The sequence below is a fragment of the Phoca vitulina genome, unplaced genomic scaffold (assembly GCF_004348235.1).
Source record: "Phoca vitulina isolate PV1807 unplaced genomic scaffold, GSC_HSeal_1.0 scaffold7, whole genome shotgun sequence".
Classification (NCBI taxonomy): domain Eukaryota; kingdom Metazoa; phylum Chordata; class Mammalia; order Carnivora; family Phocidae; genus Phoca; species Phoca vitulina.
In genome coordinates, this window is record NW_022589710.1 from 35,306,103 (window position 1) to 35,325,612 (window position 19,510).

The window sequence follows — 19,510 nt, forward strand, 5'->3', positions numbered from 1 at the left end:
TACAGGCATATAGATGGGAAATTGTATTTCCCATCAAATCAGAGACCATAGCAGAAAAGGACCATGGCTCTTTTAAGCACCTCTTCCCACAAAATGGGCAGAAACAAATCCCATTTTGATTTTCAAAATCACAAATTCTGACCATCTGCTACCAACTAGCCTCCTGGTCTTTTTGTTAGCACCCACTACTACTTGCCTTTATTAGTTAGGAATTTTCTCACTTCTGCTTCAGTACAAAATTATTTTATTTAAATACACATTTATGTGAATCTAGCACATGTTTAACACCAACTCTCGCGAGGGATGTGAGAGTAAATGGGATGCACTTACTACCCTTGAAGATTTCAGGACTAATTATCTCAGGTTTCCATCTGAAGTTTTAGTTCTTCTCAATATCCTCCTCTTCTGTGCTCCCAATCCCATTTGATCCCCTCGCCCATCATCCCAGTGAACTTTATTTCCCATTGTCAACTGCCTTATAGATTCCTGACTCCTACTTGAAGCAGCATTGGCCCCTCTACCTTGCCCTACAGAGCTTAGATTCCCTGCTTCTCAGACTGTCTCTCTCAATTCAGAGGCAATCTGGCCCCAAGATCCAGGTCTTTTTATTCAGAGAACATCTCCTCCTGATTATACCCCAGATGAAGTCATTCCCAACCTCAGGTGCCCTCTAGTGAACAAAACTAACATGTATCCACACATCAAGCCTCCTAGTTCCTTGAACACACCCCAAAATGTAAATACATTATGCCATAGGAAATCCAATAGTGTGTATCACCCATTCAGAACCAGACATTCTTTCATAGTCTCTTAGCTCCATCCTGGTATGCTTCTTGTCCTGATCGTTCCTTAGGGCAGAATGAAAATGGGAAGACCACAGATTCCATATATTTCTTATGTGAATTTCAGACCTGATCAGAGCATCTCTCAGATTTCCCTAGGTGTTCTCCAAGCCTAGATTTTTAGAAGTAGAATTGCCTAGTATTTGTGGTAAATTGTTTAGAAAGATGGACACAACAGTTCCCATCCCATAAACCCTTTGCAATTAGGGTTTTCCACTATTTTCATAATGCTATGGAAGCCCCAAGAAGAATCAAGATGCCCCACCTGCAGCTCCAGTTGAACCCAGTCTTAAACCAATCTGCCAGCTGAATGTATCCACCTGAGTGACTCCAGGCAACAGAAGAACCACCCAGCCAACCCACAGAAGCATGAAAGATAGCTACATTTGGGGATGGCTGTTACACAGCAACAAAAACTGAAACAATATTTAAGGCCAATATTTCTAGAACAAGATTGCCTGGGCATTAATCTTACTTATTTTTCCACTCACTAGCTATGTGGCCTTAAGGCTAATTATCCAACCTCTCTGGAGCTAAATATTTACCCCTTCTTCCATAGTCACACAATATTCACTGGGTACAGGACTGCTCAGCTACACTACATTTCCCAGCCTCCCTTACATTTAGTAACCATGCGACTAAGGAAGATGAACTGAATAAATGTGTACCATTTCTTGATCTGGACCTTAAGACATTGAACATGTGCTTCTTCATGCTCCCTTCCCTTTCTGAAGAATCAAAACATGCGTGTGCCCACAACCTAGCTTCAACCAAAGACAACCTAGCTTTTTTTTTTTAAATACAACCTAGCTGGCACCTGGGTGGCTCAGTTGTTAAGCATCTGCCTTCGGCTCAGGTCATGATCCCAGGGTCCTGGGATCGAGCCCTGCATCGGGCTCCCTGCTCAGTGGGAAGCCTGCTTCTCCCTCTCCCACACCCCCTGCTTGTGTTCCCTCTCTCCCTGTGTCTCTCTCTGTCAAATAAATTGAAATTGGACGGGGAGACGAACCATGAGAGATGATGGACTCTGAAAAACAAACTGAGGGTCCCAGAGGGGAGGGGGTGGGAGGATGGGTTGGCCTGGTGATGGGTATTAAAGAAGGCACGCTCTGCATGGAGCACTGGGTGTTATACACAAACAATGAATCATGGAACACTACATCAAAAACTAATGATGTAATGTATGGTGATTAACATAACAACAAAAAATTTTTTAAAAATGCAACCTAGCTTCAAACCTAGCCCACAACCTAGTTTCAAGTTCTAGACAAAGACAACATCTGAGAAAATTGGGGGGAAAAAAGATGAAAGGAATGTGGTCCCCTGAATGACTCCATGGATCCCACTGCCCCCCCAGCCTAGACTCATTAGACTACAGCACAAGAGAAATAAGCTTCTGTGCTCTTTAAGCTACAGTATTGTTCACTTTCTTTGGTGTAGCATCTGAGCTTTCATCCTAACTCATATACCCTCTGTGCTTTAGCTTTAAATAATGCTTAAGGTCAATTTGAAATTGTCTGGTATTCTTTTCATGAAGAAAAGATGATAGGGACATCATAATAAAATTATCAGTGTCTTTCAATATTCCTTTACAGGAAAAGTGTCTTGCTGCAATTGAACACTGTAAGACAGTCCGAAAAATTCTGTTCGAGAAAATGTCTTATAACTTATTATAAAGCACAATGTACTAAGGCTACAAAAAAATTTTCTAGCAATTTTGACATTAGTTGAAAAGTATTCTAAGGGCATTCAATGTATTCAGGCTATTATTGGGCTAAGATTAGTTGCTCATCTTAGCAATGTATATTTTTGAAGTATCCAATCTCAATACTTGACCAAATGAGGTGAGATTCCTGTTTCAACTTGGATATTCAATAGTTTTAAATTTATTCATAGTAAATGAGGCAATTGACTTTTACCAGATTTGACACACTACTTAACAGCATAAGATGTGCTTTCCTTTCTATTTTGTGGTCCATTCCATTACCTTGGGGGTCAATCATGGAGACAACATGATTGAATGGAATAAATTTTTCTTATTGTTTTTAACCCAATGGAATTCATTTGAGGGTTAAATAACAGGAAACCAGGCTAAGAAGCCAATTTTCATGGGAAGATATTAAGGACAAATGTCTTATTTAAATATTCATGCTTGAAAGAGATTGTTCTCTGAAATCTCTTTCATTTCATATACATTTCATACAGCAGGAATTTTGATAAATTTGTTACAAGCTTTGAGCAGATGTGGAACAAAGGCAAAATGTGACCCAATGTTACCAGGGTCTGAAAAATCATAGAACTGCACTATTTTACACTAGTCTGCCAAAATTCATACTGGATGACTCATTAGAAGTTTATAAAATAAAAATGGATAAAATATGCATAAAGCCTTACACAAGTATGTTGTTTTTCATGTTTTTATGGTTGTTACAGAATTTGTGTTAAAACTAATGATTACAGGGGCGCCTGGGTGGCTCAGTCGTTAAGCGTCTGCCTTTGGCTCAGGTCATGATCCCAGAGTCCTGGGATCGAGCCCCGCACTGGGCTCGCTGCTTGGTGGGAGGCCTGCTTCTCCCTCTCCCATTCCCCCAGCTTGTGTTCCCCCTCTCGCCATCTTTCTCTCTGTCAAATAAATAAATAAAATCTTTAAAAAAAATAAAAATTAAAAAAAAACCTCATGATTACAGGGCTGAGAGAATAACCATTTAATTTAAGAATAGAATGAAAATAAGCTCATTTATACATTGCTTCTTATTTATATGAGTAGATTCTTGGTGTTTTAAGGTTCATTTTGGCATCCTAAGATTGGTAAGTATAGGGAATGAGACAAGGTAAAAAGCCAATACCCAATTCCAGGATATTATGAATATTAGAATCCTTGCGTATGTGGGGAGCAGGCGGGGGGGAGAGATAAGCCAATGGTAATTTATGTAAAATAGTTTGGAGGTATATTGAATAATCATCAGGCAACCTTTCTTTAGTACTGGGTTGTGAGGGAAAGTAGGGATGGTACAAAGACCAGAAGTTTTCTTCTATCTACCAGAATGGGCTGGAACCACATCATGAATATAATCACATACCACCCCTTTCCATCTTAGCCCTATGGTGTGATTAAGAGATTTAAACAAAATTAGAAGGTGAATATTAGAAACTGAGGAAATTAACATGGGGCTCCACAGCAGATTCTGTTAGTTGACCTCTAGATTCCTAATGTATCTTCCTCCTAGGGATCTGGCAATGAAAAAACCAGGTTCTGAGTTATAGATGTAGTAGCTATTACCTTAAAATTTAATTCTTTCACATTACTTAATATTATAAAGGGACAAATTATAATTTTATTATGAGGAAACCTGACAAATACCACTGTAACCAAGAGACCAAAGTTAACACCACCAATAATCAGGCAAACCAGCATCATTTGCCTCCTAACATGGTACACCGAGAAGAACACAACCTTAACTTTTGTTGTATTCCTACCAAAAACTCATAACCTGAATCTGATCCTGAAGAAACATCAGACTAACTCAAAGTGAGGAGCATTTTACAAAACATGTTTATATATTCTTCAGAAATTACATCTTAAAAGACAAAGGCTGAGTAACTGCCCAAACTAAAGGAGACTTAAAGAGACATGATGACTAAATGAAATGCATGACCTTCGGTTGGGTCCTCTACCGGAGGGAAAATTGCCATGAAGAAATTTGAATATGGACAGCAAATTATGAAGTGGTATACAAAGATGTTATATTTCCTGAATTTGAAAATTATACTGTGGCTATAGATGAGAATGAACTCATTCTTAGGAAATATATGTTTAAATATTTAGAAGTAAAGGAATGATACCTGCAACATATTCTCAAAGGTCCAGGAAAGACTACATATAAAGGGAAAAGGCATGATAAAGCAAATATGGCAAAATGTTAATAATTGGTGATTCTGGATTAAGAATTTATGGGAGAACAGAGATAATCCAAGATGGCGGAGAAGTAGGAGACCTTAGTTTCATCTGGTCCCAGGAATTCAACTAGACAGTTATCATTCTGAACACCTGCAAACTCATCCAGAGATCTAAGAAAAGAAGAGCTGCAACTCTAATAGAAAAGCAACCACTTCCTGCAAGAATAACAAGACAGAAAAAACTCACCTCAAAAAAGAGAACAAGAGGCAGGGCTGACTGCCAGGGACCTAACCAGTATGGATATAAGTAAGAGGTCAGAACTATAGTTCAGAATAATGATTATAAAGATACTAGCTGGGCTTGAAAAAAGCATAGAAGAAACTAGAGAACCCTTTTCTGGAGAAATAAAAGAACTAAAATCTAATCAAGTTGAAATTTTAAAAAGGCTATTAATGAGATGCAATAAGAAATGAAGGCTCTAACTACTAGAATAAATGAGGCAGAAGAGAGAATTAGTGATATAGAAGACAAAGTGATAGAGAATAAAGAAGCTGAGAAAAAGAGAAATAAACAACTACTGGATCATGAGGGGAGAATTCGAGAGAAAAGTGAAACAATATTAGAATAACTGGGATCCCAGAAGAAGAGGAAGGGGCGGGGGCAGAAGCAAATTATAGCAGACAACTTCCCTAATCTGGAGAAGGAAACAGGAGGCACAAAGAACCACCCTCAAAAGCAATAAAAATAAGTCAACACCTTGACATATAATAGTGAAACTTGCAAATCTCAGAGACAAAAAGAAAATCCTGAAGGCAGCTCAGGACAAGAGGTCTGTAACCTATAAGGTTAGAAACATTAGACTGGCAGTAGACCAATCCACAGAGACCTGGGAGGCCAGAAAGGACTGGCATGGTATATTCAGGGTGTTAAATGAGAAAAATATGCAGCCAAGAATATTATATCCAGCTGGTCTGTCGTTGAAAATAGAAGGAGAGATAAAAAGCCTCCCAAACAGAAACTAAAAGAATTTGTGATCACTAAACCAGCCCTGCAAGAAATATTAAAGGGGCCTTTAAGCAAAGAGAGAGCCCAAAAGTAACATAGACCAGAAAGGAAAAGAGACAATATACAGAGTTTACAGGTAATACAATGGCACTAAATTCCCATCTTTCAATAGTTACTCTGCATGTAATGGACTAAATGCCCCAATCAAAAGATACAGGGTATCAGATTGGATAAAAAAAGGAAGACCCACTGATATGGTGTCTGCAAGAGACTTATTTTAGACCCAAAGGCTCCTCCAGATTGAAAGTGAGGGGGTGGAAAACCATTTATCATGCTAACGGACATCAAAAGAAAGCTGGAATAGCAATCCTTATATCAGACAAATTAGATTTTAAAGCAAAGACTGTAATAAAAGATGGAAGGACACTATATCATAATTAAAGGATCTATCCAAAAAGAAGATCTAACAATTGTAAATATTTATGACCCTAACATGGGAGCAGCCAACTATATAAACCAATTAACAACAAAATTAAAGAAACACATTGATAATAATGCAATAATAGTAGGGGGCTTTAACACCCCACTCACAGCAATGGACAGATCATCTAAGCAGAAGATCAACAAGGAAATAAAGGCTTTGAATGACACACTGGACCAGATGGACTTCACAGATACATTCAGAGTATACCATCCTAAAGCAACAGAATACATATTCTTCTCGAGTGAACATGGAACACTCTCCAGAATGGATCACATACTGGGTCACAAATCAGGTCTCAACTGGTACCAAAAGACCGGGATCATTCCCTGCATATTTTCAGACCACAATGCTTTGAAACCTGAACTCAATCAGAAGAGGAAATTTGGAAAGAACTCAAACACATGGAGGCTAAAGAGCATCCTACTGAAGAATTAATGGATCAACCAGGAAATTAAAGAAGAATTTAAAAAGCTCAGAGAACAAATGAAAATTAAAACACAACTGCTCAAAATCTTTGGGATGCAGCAAAGGTGGTCCTAAGAGGGAAGTATATAGCAATACAAGCCTTTCTCAAGAAACAAGAAAGGTCTCAAATACACAACCTAACCTTACACCTGAAGGAGCTGGAGAAAGAACAGCAAATAAAGCCTAAACCCAGCAGAAGAGAATTAATAAAGATTCGAGCAGAAATCAATGAAATAGAAACCAAAAGAACAGTAGAACAGATCAATGAGACTAGGAGCTGGTTCTTTGAAAGAATTGATAAGATTGATAAACCCCTGGCCAGACTTACCAAAAGGAAAGAGAAAGGACCCAAATAAATAAAATCATGAATGAAAGAGGAGAGATCACAACCAACACAAAAGAAATATAAATAATTATAAGAACATATTATGAGCAACTATATGCCAACAAATTAGGCAATCTGGAAGAAATGGATGCATTCTCAGAGATGTATAAACTACCAAAACTGAAAGAGAAAGAAATAGAAAACCTGAACAGACCCATAACCAGTAAGGAAATGTAAGCAGTAATCAAAAATCTCCCAACCAACAAGAGTCCAGGGCTGGATGGCTTCCCAGGGGAATTCTACCAAATACTTAAAGAAGAATTACTACCTATTCTTCTGAAGCTGTTTCAAAATATAGAAATGGAAGGAAAACTTCCAAACTCTTTCTATGAAGCCAGCATTACCTTGATCCCAAAATCAGAAAAAGACCCCACCAAAAAAGAGAATTACAGACCAATATCCCTGATGAATATGGATGTCAAAATTCTCGCCAAGATATAGCCAGTAGGATCCAACAGTACATTAAAAGGATTATTCACCACGACCAGGTAGGATTTATTCCTGGGCTGTAAGCGTTGTTCAACATCTGCAAATTAATTAATGTGATATACTACACAAATAAAAGAAAGAACAAGAACCATATGAGCCTCTCAATAGAGGCAGAAAAAGCATTTGACAAAGTACAGCATCCTTTCTTGATTAAAACTCTTCACAGTGTAGTGACAGAGGGAACATACTTCAATATCATAAAAGCCATATACAAAAAGCCCATAGAGAGTATCATTCTCAATGGGGAAAAACTAAAAGCTTTTCCCCTAAGGTCAGGAACATGACAGGAATGTCGACTCTCACCACTGTTGTTCAACATAGTACTAGAAGTCCTAGCCTCAGCAATCAGAGAACAAAAAAGAAATAAAAGGCATCTGAATCAGCAAAGAAGATGTCACACTCTCACTCATTGCAGATGACGTGATACTCTATGTGGAAAACCCAAAAGACTCCCCCCCCCCCCCGCAAGAAACTGCTAGAACTCATACAGGAATTCAGAAAGTGGCAGGATATAAAATCAAAGCACAGAAATCAGTTGCATTTCTATACACTAACAATGAGACAGAAGAAAGAGAAATTAAGGAGTCGATCCCATTTACAATTGCATCCAAAACCATAAGATACCTAGGAATAAACTCAACCAAAGAGGCAAAGGATCTTTACTCAGAAAACTATACCACACTCATGAAAGAAATTGAGGAAGACACAAAGAAATGGAAAAACATTCCATGCTCATGGATTGGAGGAACAAATACTGTTAAAATGTCTATACTACCTAGAGCAATCTACACAGTCAGTGCAATCCCTATCAAAATACCACCAACTTTTTTCACAGAGCTGGAACAAATAATCTTAAAATTTGTATGGAACCAGAAAAGACCCCAAATAGCCAAAGGAATGTTGAAAAAGAAAACCAAACCTGGCAGCATCACAATTCCAGACTTCAAGCACTATTACAAAGCTGTAATCACCAAGACAGTATGATACTGGCACAAAAACAGACACATATATCAATGGAACAGAATAGAGAACCCAGAAAGGGACCCTCAACTCTATGGTCAACTAATATTCGACAAAGCAAGAAAGAATGTCCAATGGAAAAAGGACAGTCTCTTCAACAAATCATGTTGGCAAAAATGGACACCATGTGCAGAGGAATGAAACTAGACCATTTCCTTATAACATACACAAAAATAGACTCAAAATGGATGAGAGACCTAAATGTGAGACAGGAATCCATCAACATCCTAGAGGAGAACAGAGCCTGCAGCCTGTGTTCTCTGTGACCTCGGCTGCAGCAACTTCTTGCTAGACACGTCTCCAAAGGTGAGGGAAACAAAGACAAAAAATGAACTACTGGGACTTCATCAAGATAAAAAGCTTTTGCACAGCAAAGGAAACAGTCAACAAAAACAAAAGACAACCAATAGAATGGGAGAAGGTATTTGCAAATGTCTTATCAGATAAAGGGCTAGTGTCCAAAATCTATAAAGAACTTACCAAATTCAACACCCAAAGAACAAATAATCCAATCAAGAAATGGGCAGAAGACACGAATAGACATTTCTGCAAAGAAGACATCCAAATGGCCAAAAGACACATGAAAAAATGCTCAACATCACTCAGCATCAGGGAAATCCAAATCAAAACCTCCATGAGATACCACCTCACACCAGTAGAATGGCTAAAATTAACAAGTCAGGAAACGACAGATGTTGGTGAGGATGCGGAGAAAGGGGAACCCTCCTACACTGCTGGTGGGAAGACAAGCTGGTGCAGCCACTCTGGAAAACAGTATGGAGGTTCCTCAAAAAGTTGAAAATAAAGCTACCCTACAACCCAGCAATTGCACTACTAGGGAGTTACCCCAAAGATACAAATGTAGTGATCCAAAGGGGCACCTGCGGGGGGAAGGAAAGATGGTGGAGGAGTAGGGGACCCTATTTCAACTGGTCCCCGGAATTGAGCTGGATATCTACCAGACCACTCTGAGCACCCACGAAACCAGCCTGAGATGTAAGAAGATCTGGATCTCTACAAACACAATATCGGAGGCGGTTGGTTTTGAGGTATGAAGTGGGGAGTCATGATTCCGGGCAGATATCAGAGGATAAATGGCAGCAGGAGGGTGCCTGGCCGTGGGGATCCTGCACCGCTGGTGAGCGACAGCCTCGCGCACTGCAGACGAGGCACAGACTCGCAGACCGGTAGCGGTGGGGAAAGGATTCTAGGGCAGCCCCCGGGGCGGAAACCCGGAGCGGCGGGGTCACACCTGCGAACTGCAGCCCCCAGGGCGGAATCCCGGGGCGGCAGGGTCGCATGGGTGAACTGGGAGCGGCTGGCGGTTTTAGAAGCACAAAGGGCAGAGACGTGCCCCAACCTGGAGGCAGGACTGGGGGCACTGCGGAGGGGCTCACAACCCAGGACGCTGCAGTTTATAGCAGCACGGACAGAAATGGAGACGGTGTGGCCTGGAGAGCTCATTGAAGAACAGACTGCGGTCTCTGTGCTCTGAGGCAGAGGGTTGGAAACGGTCTCTTCTGCTCTGACTCACGGAAGAGACGCGGAAAGCCACCAAGGAAAGCCACCAGAGAACAAAAGCCCCAAAAACTGATTCCCGCTGAGCCCATCCCCCGCCACAGGGGGGCAGGGCAACTCCGCCCAAACAGGGTTGCCTGAGTAACAGCACGGCAGGCCCCTCCCCCAGAAGACAGGCTGGGAAAACAAGAGGCCAGCAACCCTAAGGTCCCAAGAAAACAGGTGCATCTTGCTTGGGTTCTGGTCAATAATTTGGACTCTATACATTCCCTCAAACACCCATCAACAGAATGACTAGGAGGAGGAGCCCCCAAAATAGAAAAGACTCAGAGATTATGACTTATGCTGCAGATTTACAAATGGATGCAGATATAACCAAGATGTCAGAGATGGAATTCAGGCTAGCAATTGTGAAGACAATGGCCAGAATGGAGAAATCCATTAATGGCAACATAGTGTCTCTAAAGGCAGAAATGAAAGCTGAATTGGCAGAACTTAAAAATGCTCTCAATGAGATCCAATCCAATCTAGATAATCTAACAGCTAGGGTAAGTGAGGCAGAAGAACGAATAAGCGACCTGGAAGACAATATAATAGATAAAAAGGGAAAAGAGGAGGCCAGGGAAAAACAACTCAGAATCCATGAAATTAGAATCAGAGAAATAAGTGACACCATGAAGCATTCCAATGTCAGAATAATTGGAATCCCGGAGGGAGTGGAGAGAGAGAGAGGACTAGAAGATGTATTTGAGCAAATCGTAGCTGAGAACTTCCCTAATCTAGGGAATGAAACAAACATTCGCATCCTAGAGGCAGAGAGGATCCCTCCCAAGATCAAGGAAAACAGGCCAACACCCCGGCATGTAATAGTAAAACTTGCAAATCTTAGAACCAAGGAAACCATCTTAAGGGCAGTTAGGGGGAAGAGATTCCTTACATACAGAGGGAGGAACATCAGAATAACGTCAGACCTATCCACAGAGACCTGGCAAGCCAGAAAGGCCTGGCAAGACATATTCAGGGTACTAAATGAGAAGAACATGCAGCCAAGAATACTTTATCCAGCAAAGCTTTCATTTAGAATGGATGGAGAGATGCAGAGCTTCCGTGACCGGCAGAAACTGAAAGAATATGTGACCACTAAGCCGGCCCTGCAAGAAATATTAAGGGGGGGTTCTATAAAAGGAGAAAGACCCCAAGAGTGATATACAATGGAAATTTACAGGGACAATCTATAAAAACAATGTCTTCATAGGCAACATGATGACAATTAATTCATATCTTTCAATAATCACTCTCAACATGAATGGCCTAAACGCTCCCATAAAACGGCACACAGTTGCAGATTGGATAAAAAGACAGGACCGATCCATATGCTGCCTACAAGAGACTCATTTTGAACCTAAAGATACATCCAGACTGAAAGTCAAGGGATGGAGATCCATCTTCCATGCCAGCGGACCTCAAAAGAAAGCTGGGGTAGCAATTCTTATATCAGACCAATTAGATTTTAAACTAAAGTCTGTAATTAGAGACACAGAAGGACACTATATCATTCTTAAAGGGTCTATCCAACAAGAAGATCTAACAATTGTAAATATCTATGCCCCCAACATGGGAGCAGCCATCTACATAAGCCAACTGTTAACCAAAATAAAGAGTCATATTGATAACAATACGTTAATTGTAGGAGACCTCAATACTCCACTCTCAGCAATGGACAGATCATCTAAGCAGAAAATAGTCCAATACATTGGACTAGATGGACCTCATAGATATTTACAGAACATTCCACCCCAAAACAACAGAATACTCATTCTTCTCAAGTGCACATGGAACTTTCTCCAGAATAGACCACATACTGGGTCACAAATCAGGTCTCAACCGATACCAAAAGATTAAGTTATTCCCTGCATATTCTCAGACCACAATGCTTTAAAACTGGAACTCAATCACAAGAAAAAATTTGGAAGAAATTCAAACACTTGGAAGCTAAAGACCACTCTGCTCAAGAATGTTTGGGTCAACCAGGAAATCAAAGAACTCAAACAATTCATGGAAATCAATGAGAACGAAAACACATCGGTCCAAAACCTATGGGATACTGCAAAGGCGGTCCTAAGGGGGAAATACATAGCCATCCAAGCCTCACTCAAAAAAATAGGAAAATCCCGAATTCACCAACTAACTCTACACCTTAAAGAACTAGAGAAAAAGCAACAAACGATGCCTAAGCCACGCATTAGAAGAGAAATAATTAAAATTAAAGCAGAGATCAATGAATTAGAAACCAGAAACTAGATCAACGAAACTAGAAGTTGGTTCTTTGAAAGAATTAATAAGATCGATAAACCACTGGCCAGACTTATCTAAAAGAAAAGAGAAAGGACCCAAATTAATAAAATTATGAATGAAAGGGGAGAGATCAAGACTAACACCAAGGAAATAGAAACAATTATTAGAAATTATTATCAACAACTATATGCCAATAAATGAGCAATCTGGATGAAATGGAGGCCTTCCTGGAAACCTATAAGCTGCCAAGACTGAAACAGGAAGAAATTGACAACCTGAATAGGCCAATAACCAGTAACGAGATTGAAGCAGTGATCAAAAACCTCCCAAAAAACAAGAGTCCAGGGCCTGATGGATTCCCTGGGGAATCCTACCAAACATTCAAAGAAGAAATAATACCTATTCTACTGAAGCTGTTTCAAAAAATAGAAAGAGAAGGAAAACTTCCAAACTCATTCTATGAGGCCAGCATTACCTTAATCCCCAAACCAGGCAAAGACCCCATCAAAAAGGAGAATTTCAGACCGATATCCCTGATGAATATGGATTCCAAAATCCTCAACAAAATCCTAGCTAATAGGATCCAACAATACATTAAAAGGATCATCCACCACGACCAAGTGGGATTTATCCCCGGGATGCAAGGGTGGTTCAACATTCGCAAATCAATGTGATAGAACACACTAATAAGAGGAGGGAGAAGAACCATATGGTCCTCTCAATTGATACAGAAAAAGCATTTGACAAAATACAACATCCTTTCCTGATTAAAACTCTTCAGAGTATAGGGATAGAGGAAACATTCCTCAAGTTCATAAAATCCATCTATGAAAAACCCACAGCGAAAATCATCCTCAATGGGGAAAAGCTGAGAGCCTTTCCCTTAAGATCAGGAACACGTCAAGGATGCCCACTCTCGCCACTATTGTTCAACATAGTACTAGAAGTCCTAGCAACGACAATCAGACAACAAAAAGAAATAAAAGGTATTCAAATTGGCAAAGAAGAAGTCAAACTCTCTCTTTTCGCAGATGACATGATACTTCATGTGGAAAACCCAAAAGACTCCACCCCCAAGTTACTAGAACTCATACAGCAATTCAGTAATGTGGCAGGATATAAAATCAATGCACAGAAATCAGTTGCTTTCTTATACACTAACAATGCAACTGTAGAAAGAGAAATTAGAGAAACAATTCCATTTACAGTAGCACCAAAAACCATAAGATACCTTGAAATAAACCTAACCAAAAAGGTAGAGGATCTATACTCTAGGAACTACAAAACACTCATGAAAGAAATTGAAGAAGACACAAAAAGATGGAAAAATATTCCATGCTCATGGATCGGAAGAATAAACATTGTTAAAATGTCTATGCTACCCAGAGCAATCTATACCTTCAATGCCATCCCAATCAAAATTCCAATGACATTTTTCAAAGTGCTGGAACAAACAATCCTAAAATTTGTATGGAATCATCGATACCATTGTTTTCATACATCGAAAAGACCCCGAATTGCCAAGGACATGTTGAAAAAGAAAAACAAAGCTGGGGGCATCACGTTGCCTGATTTCAAGCTATATTACAAAGCTGTGATCACCAAGACAGCGTGGTACTGGCACAAAAACAGACATATAAACCAATGGAACAGAACAGAGAACCCAGATATGGACCCTCAACTCTATGGTCAAATAATCTTTGACAAAGCAGGAAAAAACATGCAACGGAAAAAAGACAGTCTCTTCAATAAATGGTGCTGGGAAAATTGGACAGCCACATGCAGAAGAATGAAACTCGACCATTCTCTAACACCATTCACAAAGATAAACTCAAAGTGGATGAAAGACCTCAATGTGAGACAGGAATCCATCAAAATCCTAGAGGAGAACATAGACAGTAACCTCTTTGACATCGCCCACAGCAACTTCTTTCGAGATACATCTCCAAAAGCCAGTGAAACAAAAGCAAAAATGAACTTTTGGGACTTCATCAAGATAAAAAGCTTCTGCACAGCAAAGAAAACAGTCAACAAAACAAAGAGGCAACCCACAGAATGGGAGAAGATATTTGCAATTAACACTACAGATAAAGGGCTGGTATCCAAGATCTATAAAGAACTTCTCAAACTCAACACCCAAAAAACAAATAATCAAGTCAAAAAGTGGGCAGAAGACATGAAAAGACACTTCTCTGAAGAAGACATACAAATGGCTAACAGACACATGAAAAAATGTTCATCATCATTAGCCATCAGGGAAATTCAAATCAAAACCACATTGAGATACCACCTTACACCAGTTAGAATGGCAAAAATGGACAGGGAAAGAAACAACAAATGTTGGAGAGGTTGTGGAGAAAGGGGAACCCTCTTACACTGTTGGTGGGAATGCAAGTTGGTACAGCCACTTTGGAAAACAGTGTGGAGGTTCCTCAAAAATTTAAAAATAGAGCTACCCTATGACCCAGCAATTGCACTACTGGGTATTTACCCCAAAGACACAGATGTAGTGAAAAGAAGGGCCATATGCACCCCAATGTTCATAGCAGCAATGTCCGCAATAGCCAAACTGTGGAAAGAGCCGAGATGCCCTTCAACAGATGAATGGATAAAGAAGATGTGGTCCATATATACAATGGAATATTACTCAGCCATCAGAAAGGATGAATACCCAACTTTTACATCAACATGGATGGGACTGGAGGAGATTATGCTAAGTGAAATAAGTCAAGCAGAGAAAGTCAATTATCATATGGTTTCACTTATTTGTGGAACATAAGGAATAGCATGGAGGACACTAGGAGAAGGAAGGGAAAAATGGGGGGGGGGGAGTTGGAGGGAGAGATGAACCATGAGAGACTATGGACTCTGAGAAACAAACAGGGTTTTAGAGGGGAGGGGGGAGGGGGGATTGGTTAGCCCAGTGATGGGTATTAAGGAGGGCACGTACTGCATGGAGCACTGGGTGTTATATGAAAACAATGGATCGTGGATCACCACATCAAAAACTAATGATGTAGGGGCGCCTGGGTGGCTCAGTCGTTAAGCGTCTGCCTTCAGCTCAGGTCATGATCTCAGGGTCCTGGGATCGAGCCCCACATCGGGCTCCCTGCTCGGCGGGAAGCCTGCTTCTCCCTCTCCCACTCCCCTTGCTTGTGTTCCCTCTCTCGCTGTGCCTCTCTCTGTCAAATAAATAAATAAAATCTTTAAAAAAAAAAAAAAAAACTAATGATGTATTGTATGGTGACTAACATAACATAATAAAATTTAAAAACAAAAACAAAAGAGCACCTGCACCCCAATGTTTATAGCAGCAATGTCCACAATAGCCAAACTATAGAAAGAGCCCAGATATCCATCAACAGATGAATGGATAAAGATGATGTGGTACATATTATACAATGGAATACTACTCAGCCATCAAAAAAATGAAATCTTGCCATTTGCAACAAAGTGGATGGAACTAGAGGGTATTATGTTAAGTGAAATAAGTCAATCAGAGAAAGACAATTATCGTATGACCTCACTCATATGTGGAATTTAAGAAACAAAACAGGATCATAGGGGAAAAGAGGAAAAAATAGAACAAGATGAAATCAGAGAGGGAGACAAACCATGAGAGAATCTTACTCATAGGAAACAAACTGAGGGTTGTTGGAGGGGAAGGGGGTCACGGGATGGGGAAACTGGATGATGGACATTAAGGAGGACTAGTGATGTAATGAGCACTGGGTATTATATAAGACCAATGAATCACTGACCTCTACTTCTGAAACTAATAATACATTATATGTTAATTAATTGAACTTAAATTAAAAATTAAAAATTAATTAAATTAAAATAAAATTCTTGGATATATTACAAAAAATTTTAAAAAAGAATTTATGGGCGATCTTTGTACTATTATTGCAGCTTTTCTTTAAATTTATAATTATTTTAAATTTAAAAATGTTTAAACTTAACTCTTTTAAAATATGAACTTATTTTAAAAAATAAATAAAATAAAATATGAGGGTATTAAGATTTGAAAGATAACAAAAGTTATCATTGTTTTCAATACCCACCATCTTGTTTAATAATGTTGGTTGAGTTCTAGAGCAAAAAAAAAAAAAAAAGCTTATCTCTTAGCAAAATAAGAATGTAGATCATTAGAGCTATTCATTAAGCAGACAGTTTTAAGTATTCATGTACATATTCAAAATGGATATTTTTTCAGAGGGCTCTTCTTTCACAGTCATTCCATGGGAAATATCTGAGAATGTTCTGAGTGAACATTGTTAACCATCTAACAGCCAGAAAGCAAAACTCTGAATTCATGAGTTGGTACTATGTATGGTGCATTCCAAATCCAAAGATCTATGGCTACTCTACAGATTCACTCCTTCAGCATTACTGACCCATGTTACGTACGAGGTACTGTATTGCTTGCAGGTCAACTCAGAGCACAACCATAGTTTCCAATGAACCACTAGTCCCCACGTGGATCTCTCCAATCCAGACCTCTCCTGAGCTACACTTCTACATGGACCATCTTCACCTGGATTTCTCAAAGGCATCTTAACCTGTACCTGCCAAACAGCACACTTGAAATTCTCCTCCAAATCTAGGTATCCTCCACTTTTCTCTGTTTTAATGAACATTGAATCCTTCTAGTTGATTCAGGGAGAAACATGGGAGTCACCTCTGCATCTTCCATCTTATTTTCTACCTTCTATCCACAACCAATCAGTTATCAAGTCCTCCTGATCTCACCTCTAAATATATCTTTATCGACTTTTCTCATCTCCATCCAAGAGAGGCAAGTTAGTTTAGTAATCAAGATCATGAGTTATGGAATCAGATCACTTGGATTGAAAGCCAAGCTCCAATTTCATAGCTGTGTAACCTTGGACAACTTACGTTGCCTCATTGTGCCTCAGTTTCCATCATCTGTAAAATTGGGACCAATAATAGTATCTACTTTGTAAGATTCTTATAGTAAGTAGTCAATAAATGTTAAATATTGCTGTCTCCTTTGCCACCACTCCATTCCAAATAACCATCACCCCTCAAGTAGACCAGCCTTTTGTTGATCTCCCTAATTCCACATTTGTACCTCTCTAACCAAAACAAGAACTAGGTGATCTTTATTAAAAACACTTATAAGCATCACATTGCCCTGCTTAATGTGTCCCAGTGGCTTCTTATTGCCCTTGAATACAATTCAAACATTTTTCCAAAGCCTACATGTTTCTGCATGACCTAGTCTAATGTTTCTCCAACCTTTGGCAGCTGAAGCCCATATGATGGGCAGTCAGTTGACACAGTGCTACAAGTTTTAGATTTTAAAAAAAGAAGCAAAGGCTTAATCCAATTTAAAATAATAAAAATATAATTTAAAAATAAAAATGAAAATGGTCACATGTAAGCGAGAGGTAGTATATTGTTTGCAATTTTTCACCAAGGCATCCAGTTCTTTATCAACTTAGATCACTTTCCATCCACATATAGGTGGTTTATTTTCTTATATTTTGTTTCTAGTAAACTTTAAAATCCTAAATTACAGTTGTAGATATCAGGAATGGCAATCTAGGATGGATCTTCAGACAGCTCATAACTGAATTAAGCAGATGACCCAAAAATTATAGGATGATTTTTCATTGAAGATTACTTTCAAAGCTCTGTCAGATGCTGAGTCAAGGAACCCAACACACACAAAAGCAGAAAGGTTAGCAACTGGATCTAATTCTCAATCCACTCTGACAGAATCCAATTCTAACAGCATTTCTTCAGGTTCTACTATAGCATTTAGATACGGTTTTCAAATATACCCCTATAATACATAATCAGTTTTTCCTGGGGTCAGTGAAGAACATCATCATGTGCTGAGAAAAATAAAATTCTCAGCAATGGAGCTCTTTTCACTGTAGGTCAGTCTTAGAAACAAATTCTCATTTTACTCTCAATATTAAAAATCTCGATATGCCAAAATAATGGATCAAACTGAGATTCTGATATCAGTAATATACACCATTTGAGCAAACCACTTGAAAACATATGTCAATGGCATAAAGCTGTCATTATCAGATCATCATGAAGAAAGAGTTTTATCTCTTCCCTCATTGCAGATGCTTGTGAACACCTTTCCTCTCACGAACAATTTTCCCTCTATCTCCTATATCAATTTTTTTCCTTTTTATTAGGTCACTCCCATTAGCATAAAAACTATGCCGTTATTCCTTCTTTTCAAAAAAAAAAAAAAAAAAACTCTGCTTTCTCTGATCCCTCTCTTAAACCTCTCCAGTCAGGTTTTTGTTCCCATCAACTCCACCAAAATCAGCCTTGTCAAGATCACCAGTGACCTTCACATTGCAAAATCTCATAGTCAGTTACCAGCCCTCCTCTTACTGAACATCAGCAGTATTTGGCACTGTTGATCACTGCCTCCTCTAGGAAAAACCTTCTCACCTGGGCTCCTGGACACACCACACTCTCACAGCTTCCTTCTTGAGGCACTCTCTTTGCTCCTCCTCAATCCCTTTGTTCCTATAACCTCAGGAGAGTTCTCCTTTTTCCAGGGAAGCTAATCCACATCTTCAGCCCTAGCTCTCCCCTGAAATCCAGGACTGTGTATGTCCTCTTTGTCTAACAGACACAGCAGCCCCAAAACTGAAATCTCGATCTTCCCTACCCTCTATTCTCCACTCACAGTCTCAGTTAATGGAAGTTCCATCTTTCCAGTTGCTCAAAACAAAACCTTTTGGGTTCATCCTTGATTCCTCGTACTCTCTGATAATGTACATCCAATCATTCAGATCACTGGTACACCCAGAATATGACCTCTTCCCTCCACTTTCACTCTGGTCCAAGCCACCCACATGTCATTTGAATTATTACAATGGATCTCCTTGCTTTCATCCTCCTCCCCACCCACTCCCAGTCCATATTTTTCACAGAAGCCAGAGTGATCATTTTAAAATACTACCCAATCACAGCACTCCTCTGTTCCAACCCTTCAGTGTCTCCTCATCACACTTGGCCAAAGTCCATACCAGGACCTAAAAGGCCCCGCAGCCAGCATTTTGTTTCCTCCATTGCTTTATTTCTCACCCATTCTGTTCCAGGCACAC